Below are 7,265 nucleotides of genomic sequence, written 5' to 3' on the forward strand. Positions count from 1 at the left end.
ATTTCAAAATTGATTTATTCATTCACCAATCGGAATGCCATTTTTTGGGTAATTTTATTGTGTTATGAAATGTTCCTCTCATATTCATATGTACGCCTGTTACGACAGCTCTTTTTCTAAGAAAAGCAAGTTGTGTTATCCCTCTTATCATCACTAATTACAAGATTGGAAATTTTTGAAAAACAACTAATCGTATACTTAACAGTATACTTAACAGTAAATATGTACATACGTAAGCAGTTTTATACATATATATATACATTTTCTTTTCTGTGACTTGATAAGCCCGCGTCTTAGGTCCAAGGTTATTGTGATTAGTTCACAATATTTGTATTTATTAAAAACTTTTTGCAAGTATAATATATTTGCTATATATTTGTTTTATTTCGGTGTACATACATACATACACTGTTCTTTTATCTTTAGCTGATAGTTTTCTACAGGGTATCTCAAGTTTTTTAATATAAAATTCTATACATACTTAGGTATGTTCGTAAATAATGTGACTTTTTTAAATCTCGAAATATATTTAACTATTTATCAATACCTACTTAATCTCTTTTACTGTAGCACGCCTCCGGTATTTATCATTCAAGTAAATATTCCAACATTTGACCAAATTTAGTAGACCATAGACCAAACGTCATAAGCTGAACGTTTTCAAAAGAAATAAAATCTTCCGAGATCACTAAACAAAGGCGCTATAAGGCTGAAGTTATGTTTGAGTATTAAAAAATTCAATACTTGGGCAGGTTAAAAAAGGTTTCTATTTAAAGGCAGTTTAAACTTTTCATATCCCGGGAATTGAAAAAAACTTTGACGACTTCTCCAGACGAGGCCCAAAGCGAAGTGCCGCTCCAAAGCAAGATCAGAGGATCAATGATTTATTTTTGACAAAGTCGTACTTATCGTTGCGAGCTGTTGAAGAAATTTTAGGGAAAAGTGATATTAATGTACCTAAAGACATGATTCTAGAACGCTGCAGAAGACCTCAAATTCCGAAGCACTTTGAAAATACCGCTGCTCTCATTATCACACATTGGGGGAAAAATACTAGCATTCGTTAAGGCAAATTCAAAACGGAATTGTGCATACGTAATATACACGTATGAATCCTCTTTTTGGGCAAGTGGATGCATCCGTCAGTTGATAATCCACAACTTCAACAAACTGTTAGGCATCCAGTTAAGGTTCATATTTGGGGCTGCTTCTCCGAAAAAGGATTTGACCGTTTGTTTGTATTTATCGCCAATTTGAATACAGTTTTGATAAATAGAATTTACCAAAAATATCATTACCCTCGGGTGCGAAGATGTGTGGAAGAACTAGCCAACATTGGATTTTACAAGAAATGAACAATCCCAGAATCGAAGCCGAAGGTGTGTAGAGTGGAAACAGCAAAATGTGATTGAAATGTTGTATGGGTCTTCACAGTCGCCTGATCTCAACCCTATTAAAAATAGGCTGCGGAGATGTTTGGAAGAACTAGCCAAGAATCGAAGGCGAAGCTATGTAGAGTGGAAACAGCAAAATGTGATTGAAATGTTGGATGGGCCTTCACAGTCGCCTGATCTCAACCCTATTTAAAATGTTTAGCCAATAGTTAGGCAAAAACTCAAAGGAAAACAAATGTGGGCGTTCAAAAAATTCTCAAGGCAGATTCGGTTGATTTGAAGGCGATTACTTCCACAACTTCCGCTAAAATTAACACAAAATGGGACTCGAAGACGTTAAGACATTATAGGTAATGGTGGTGACTATAGATTTTATGGATATTCCTTACAACACGACTGACTATCATATGAGCACTCATGTTATTATCATCATTATCCTCATTAAACTACACATTTTCGTTCTAGCCATGGGAAAGTTTCCCCTTGTCGGTGTGATATTCTATCTCTATTTTACCAATAGGAACTTCTTATAACTGATAAATATATCTATTATGCTCTAAAGGCAAGGCAACTAATCATTTTTATTCTTACAATGTAATAACTACTGACAACTCAACTCCTCATTGTCGTCATCACAAACTTCTTAGCACTAATAATCATACTACACATTTTGCCTATCAAAAAATAATCAGCACTGATGACAAAAACTCCTAATTTTCGCTATCATAAAATGACCTATTTAGAAATATATGCAATTAACATTTTTTTGTATTCATCAGAAAACTCGTATACAGTAGGTTCTGTTTTTATGCGGCTTTTTTTTATGCGGTTTTGAAATAGTGCGGTTTTTTTTAATTACAAAATGCATGTCGACCTATCGGGAATTGTACATATAAACAAGATTCTAAACCAGCTAAGCAAAAACTCATCACAGATTCATGCGGTCTATGGAACGTATCTATAGTTATATTATGGGACTAGTGCCCTTTTTTATGCGATTTTATTACATTATTTCAGATTTATGCGGTTTTAGCATTTGAAACGTATCTATAGTTTTACTATAGAACTAGTAGCTTTTTTTATGCTGTTTCTTGCGGAACGTATCTACCGCATAAAAACAGAACCTACTGTATATCAATTCGATGTTTCATCCACGGAGATCCGAACTCACGAATTTTCAAATGTTAGCCAAGCATCTATGATACTTATTCGGCTATGGCGACCATACAACAAACACAGCAAAATTTCACACTAGTACTTTTTTCAGAGCAGCCACATTATAAGCATACAAATAAGTTGCCTTGTCGTTTAAAGTACAGTAGTTATATTTTCACTTGTATTAAATTGGTATTGGTAAAAGAGAGATAGAATTCACACCGACAAGACGAAAGGAATATTTTTTTTTTTTAATGGAAATACTTTATTTGCAATCTATCTTAGAATACAGATATTCAGCAAAAGAGATCTTATTACCTAATGACAGCATACAGTATTTACACTGGTGCAAAACTACATAGAAAACTATAGAATTTTTTCTTTTTACAATTCTTATGCATATTTTATGTTATTAGATTTAATTTTTACTCGAAAATTGTTTAACTTACTTATATTAGAATGTATAAGTTATATTAGAATTTAAAATTTATTGGAGCATTTTAACAATTTCATATTTAGCTCTTTTTTTTGTTTTTTTTTTGCTTTTTTATTATTATTATTAAATTGACAAATTTAAAGGAATGGCAAGTCTAAGACATGATTGCGCTTAAATCGTCTAATTTCATTGGCTGTGTCCAACAACCAAATAGCATTTGTGTTAACATGATTTGACAATCGTTCAATGCATCTGTTAGAATATACTGAGATTTCTCTCTTAACAAATGGAATACCTAGATCCATGTGTATGGCTTCGTGTGTGATAAACCAAGGTGCATTAACAAGTGTTCGTAAGGTCTTTGACTGGTAGCGTTGCAAAATCTCCACATTGGACTTACTAGCAGTTCCCCAAAGCTGTATTGCGTAGGTCCATATAGGCTTCAATATAGCTTTACACAATCTAACCTTGTTTTCTAGACTAAGTTGAGATTTGCCACCAAGTAGCCAGTACATTCTTTTGGTTTTATTTTTAAGCTGTTGATGCTTAGCTTTAATATGATTTTTCCATGTGAGGCGTCGATCAAGATGCATTCCCAAGTACTTGACTGTGTCGCTAGTAGGAATTTGATGACCATTCAAGTACACCGGATGACATTGTTCTCTTCTTAGTGTAAATGTAACATGAATAGACTTTTCATGAATAATATTAATTTTCCATTTATTGAGCCAAGTTTCCAAAGTGTGTAAGTGATTTTGTAGCAGCGAGGAGGCCTCTGCAGGAGACTCACTAGATGCGATGAAGGCTGTATCATCAGCAAAAGTCGCCACTTCTACCTTTTCTGTTGTCGGCATGTCGTTAGTAAATATCGTATACAAGACTGGGCCTAAAACGCTAACCTGAGGCACACCTGCGTTGATACTATATATTTCAGATGACGCATATTGGTGCTTTACATAAAAGTGCTTGTGCTTAGATAAGATTTAAGCACTAAGTAAAAATGTGCTGGTAAAAGTTTTTTAATTTTAAAGAGTAGTCCCATATGCAAAACTCTGTCGAATGCTTGTTGTACGTCAAGAAAGGTTGCAGAACAGAAAGGAATATCATATGAAATATTTGATTTCTTCATAAAAAAATGTTGTGTATGCCATTCTGATAATGCGTATGTATTAGAGACTAAGAAGTATGTTTGAATTTTTGTTGAAAGTGCTCAGCACTGTCTTGTAGGGTATGGCGTATAATAAACATTATAAGCCCATAAAGTGCAGTTATGGCGGTCATGCTTCTATTAGACAAACTGTATCATACATTTGTGCCAACGCTTTTTCCAGTTCTCGAAATATATTTTAGTATTGCCCTCTGCTTCACATTTCTCTCTTCCACCGTTGCAAATCTTCATCCTTTCAGTGTTGTGAACAGAAAAAAGTTGTAGTGGGCTAAGAGTCAGCAGTTATGACAAATTCGTGCAACTCAGTACTACAATCGACGTCATTCAACAACTGAGCGCAGCTTCGATGTAGTTTATAAACGTATGATTCGATACATGAAGGTATAATTTTCGAAGAATAATGACTTGATTAGACTTGACAGGCAGTCCAACATAATGAATCATCGACTCAAAACACTCCTTACTTTGTAAATCTAAGTATTGCTCGTTTTTAGATATGTGAAAAGATGGACTAGTTCTGAAAATAATTTATAGAATAGTTTCCATACACAAATTTGTTTTTATGAACTAAACTAGTTAACACTTTGAGAAAAATTGTAAATTTAAAATTTCATCGAGCTGCCATTTTCAAGTGCGAACTTGGTTAAAATTTTATTGATGATTTGTATTGCTTGATAAAACCTTTAACGCAACACAGAAAAAATTGGACTGCGGAATAAAAATTTGAAAAAGCGTATGTAAAAAAAAGCTTTCCTCTTGTCACATTTTCTCTAATAAAACTTCTTTTAAAAATTAATTTGTGGAGATAATTTTTACTATAAAAATCATAACTATAAAAAATCTGTATTTTCATGTACATCTAAACTTTTTTCTGAATAAAAAAGTACATTTTTGTCGTAAGTTGTTTCGTGATGATGGAAACATTTACTGTAAGTCGATAAGTTTGGCGTTGGCTAAGGGTCCTTTTTTCATAGATGCTAAACATATATGGGAAGGAATAATCGGTGGAGGTTCAGGCAATTTATAATTGAGAAAGTTCTCGGGTAAGAATTCACACAGGTCACTAAAGATTGCGCAGTCATATGCACAGTATTGGGATATAGCCTACTGACCCCTGTCGTTCCTGCGCGCAGTTTCCGGAGGCTCTGGAACATTTTTTTCTCGAATGTGTGTGAAGATGGATGAGATATCCTGGCTGCGGCCGGAAGAAAGGCACATACACCCAATCGAACCCATCTCTATCTTAGGTTTACTAAGTTCTCTTGGGTTTGGGTGAGATACTGTGATGAGCAGAGTGCCCAGAAGACCATCATGCCAAAGTGCAAACCTCATTTTTATTGAAAAACTGAATATATCATGAAAAGAACTCCAATCTTGCCTTACCAAGAAAAAGTAAAATTAGATATATTTTCTTATGAAAAATTTTTAATTGATGTAACCAAGAATTTTTTACGCAGCATAAAAGAAGAGTTTGAAGTAATTTCTGCATACTTATCTGAATTTTTGTTATTTTTTGTATTTTTGTATTTTTTATTTTATGAATTTTTCTTTTTTGCGGCACTATGGCGCAAATTGTGCGATATGTTCCTAATTTTATTTTTTTTTGGAAAGGCTGGATCCAAACGATGAACTGTGAATATAGGATTGCAAAATAGAACTCACGCTTGCGCAGCATATCTCGAAACAGCAGTTTTTAGAATATAATGGAATGCACACGAAATCACCTCTCACATTTCGTATTCGCGGCCCCATTTTTTTGCTCACCTCAAGCAAGTAATCGCATGTTTAATCTAAACAGACAGTAAAGGGTTAAATAATAGCTTTTCGCGGATTCTGCATAAATTTAATACAAGTTGGTGTGGGAACGATCTAGGTAATTTTCAAGGAGTCTCATTCAAGATTACTTCAGCTTAGTTGTGATGTCTGTCAAACAATTAGTTGTCGCAGCTGGTAGCTTATCTTGGCAACTAATAACTCGTCACGGGCAGAGGAAGTGGTTGAGCAGAGACTTTATTGCTAGTTTCTGTTTGCCAACTGGAATTTGGCAAGCGTAAAAGGCTTCGAACGCCAACTGACAACATAAATGGGAAAGTGTTATTTTAATGCGTGTATGTATGTATATGTTTGTGGTTGCATGCAAGTGTAAGTGTGTAGTTACAAAAGGTGCCCTACATGGCGTAAATCCACGTGCTGCATAAACTACCATTCCATACGTGCAAGTTTTCGACGCTCATTAATAATTTACAAATCCATATTAATTCCTCATTTTACATGACTGCCAAGTGAGAGTATTGAAGTTATGTGTGTACTATATGAGTCGCTGTATGTGTAAATGTAAATGTAAATGTTAATGGAGCGTAGCAGCTGTTCGCCCGCATGTTCGTGCACTCTTGCCGCTTACAACAGCCGACTTGTCGTTGGCATGCAAATTGAAGTGTGCGTGCGTGCGTGTGTGCACTCTGCGGAATAATTGCTTTTAAGTGTTTTTGGTATAAAATAAACAACAGTGTCTAATTGCATAATTGCAGCTAGCGTTAAGTACCTTATCATGTTGTTGTGAACTATGCCAGTGTGTGTGTGTGTGTGTGAGTTGGTAAGAATTGAGCTACCCACTTACTCACACTTTCGCTTGTCTAGCTCGCCCGACTCACTCACTTTTCTACTCATTCATTAACTCACACTTTGATACACTCAACCATCACACATACGCGTACACATTCCTTTGTATACGTATTTATCATATTTATTTGCTCTTATTGCGTGGTTACGTATACGCCATGTAACCGCCACTTTTTACTTGTCTATTGTTTTTGTTGCTCTTGCTGTTGTTCGTTCTGGCTACGCAGGATATAAGCTTGATGGCGGAACTTATTTAATTAATATATATGTATATTTTATATTGCGGCAATGTGAAATATGACAAACTGTGACGCTGCACAAACGGAAAGGAACCGAAGGCAAGGGCGGAAGGCATCTCTGAACTTGGGGCGTCTCACTAGCTGAAGCTACAGCGACAACAACTGCTGTCGCTTCCTGTTGTATGCGGCATTGAGATACAAAAAAATTTTTAACATTAATTGCAATTCTCACGTGAATGCATTGCTGTGCTCGT

The sequence above is a fragment of the Anastrepha obliqua genome, chromosome 1 (assembly GCF_027943255.1).
Source record: "Anastrepha obliqua isolate idAnaObli1 chromosome 1, idAnaObli1_1.0, whole genome shotgun sequence".
Classification (NCBI taxonomy): domain Eukaryota; kingdom Metazoa; phylum Arthropoda; class Insecta; order Diptera; family Tephritidae; genus Anastrepha; species Anastrepha obliqua.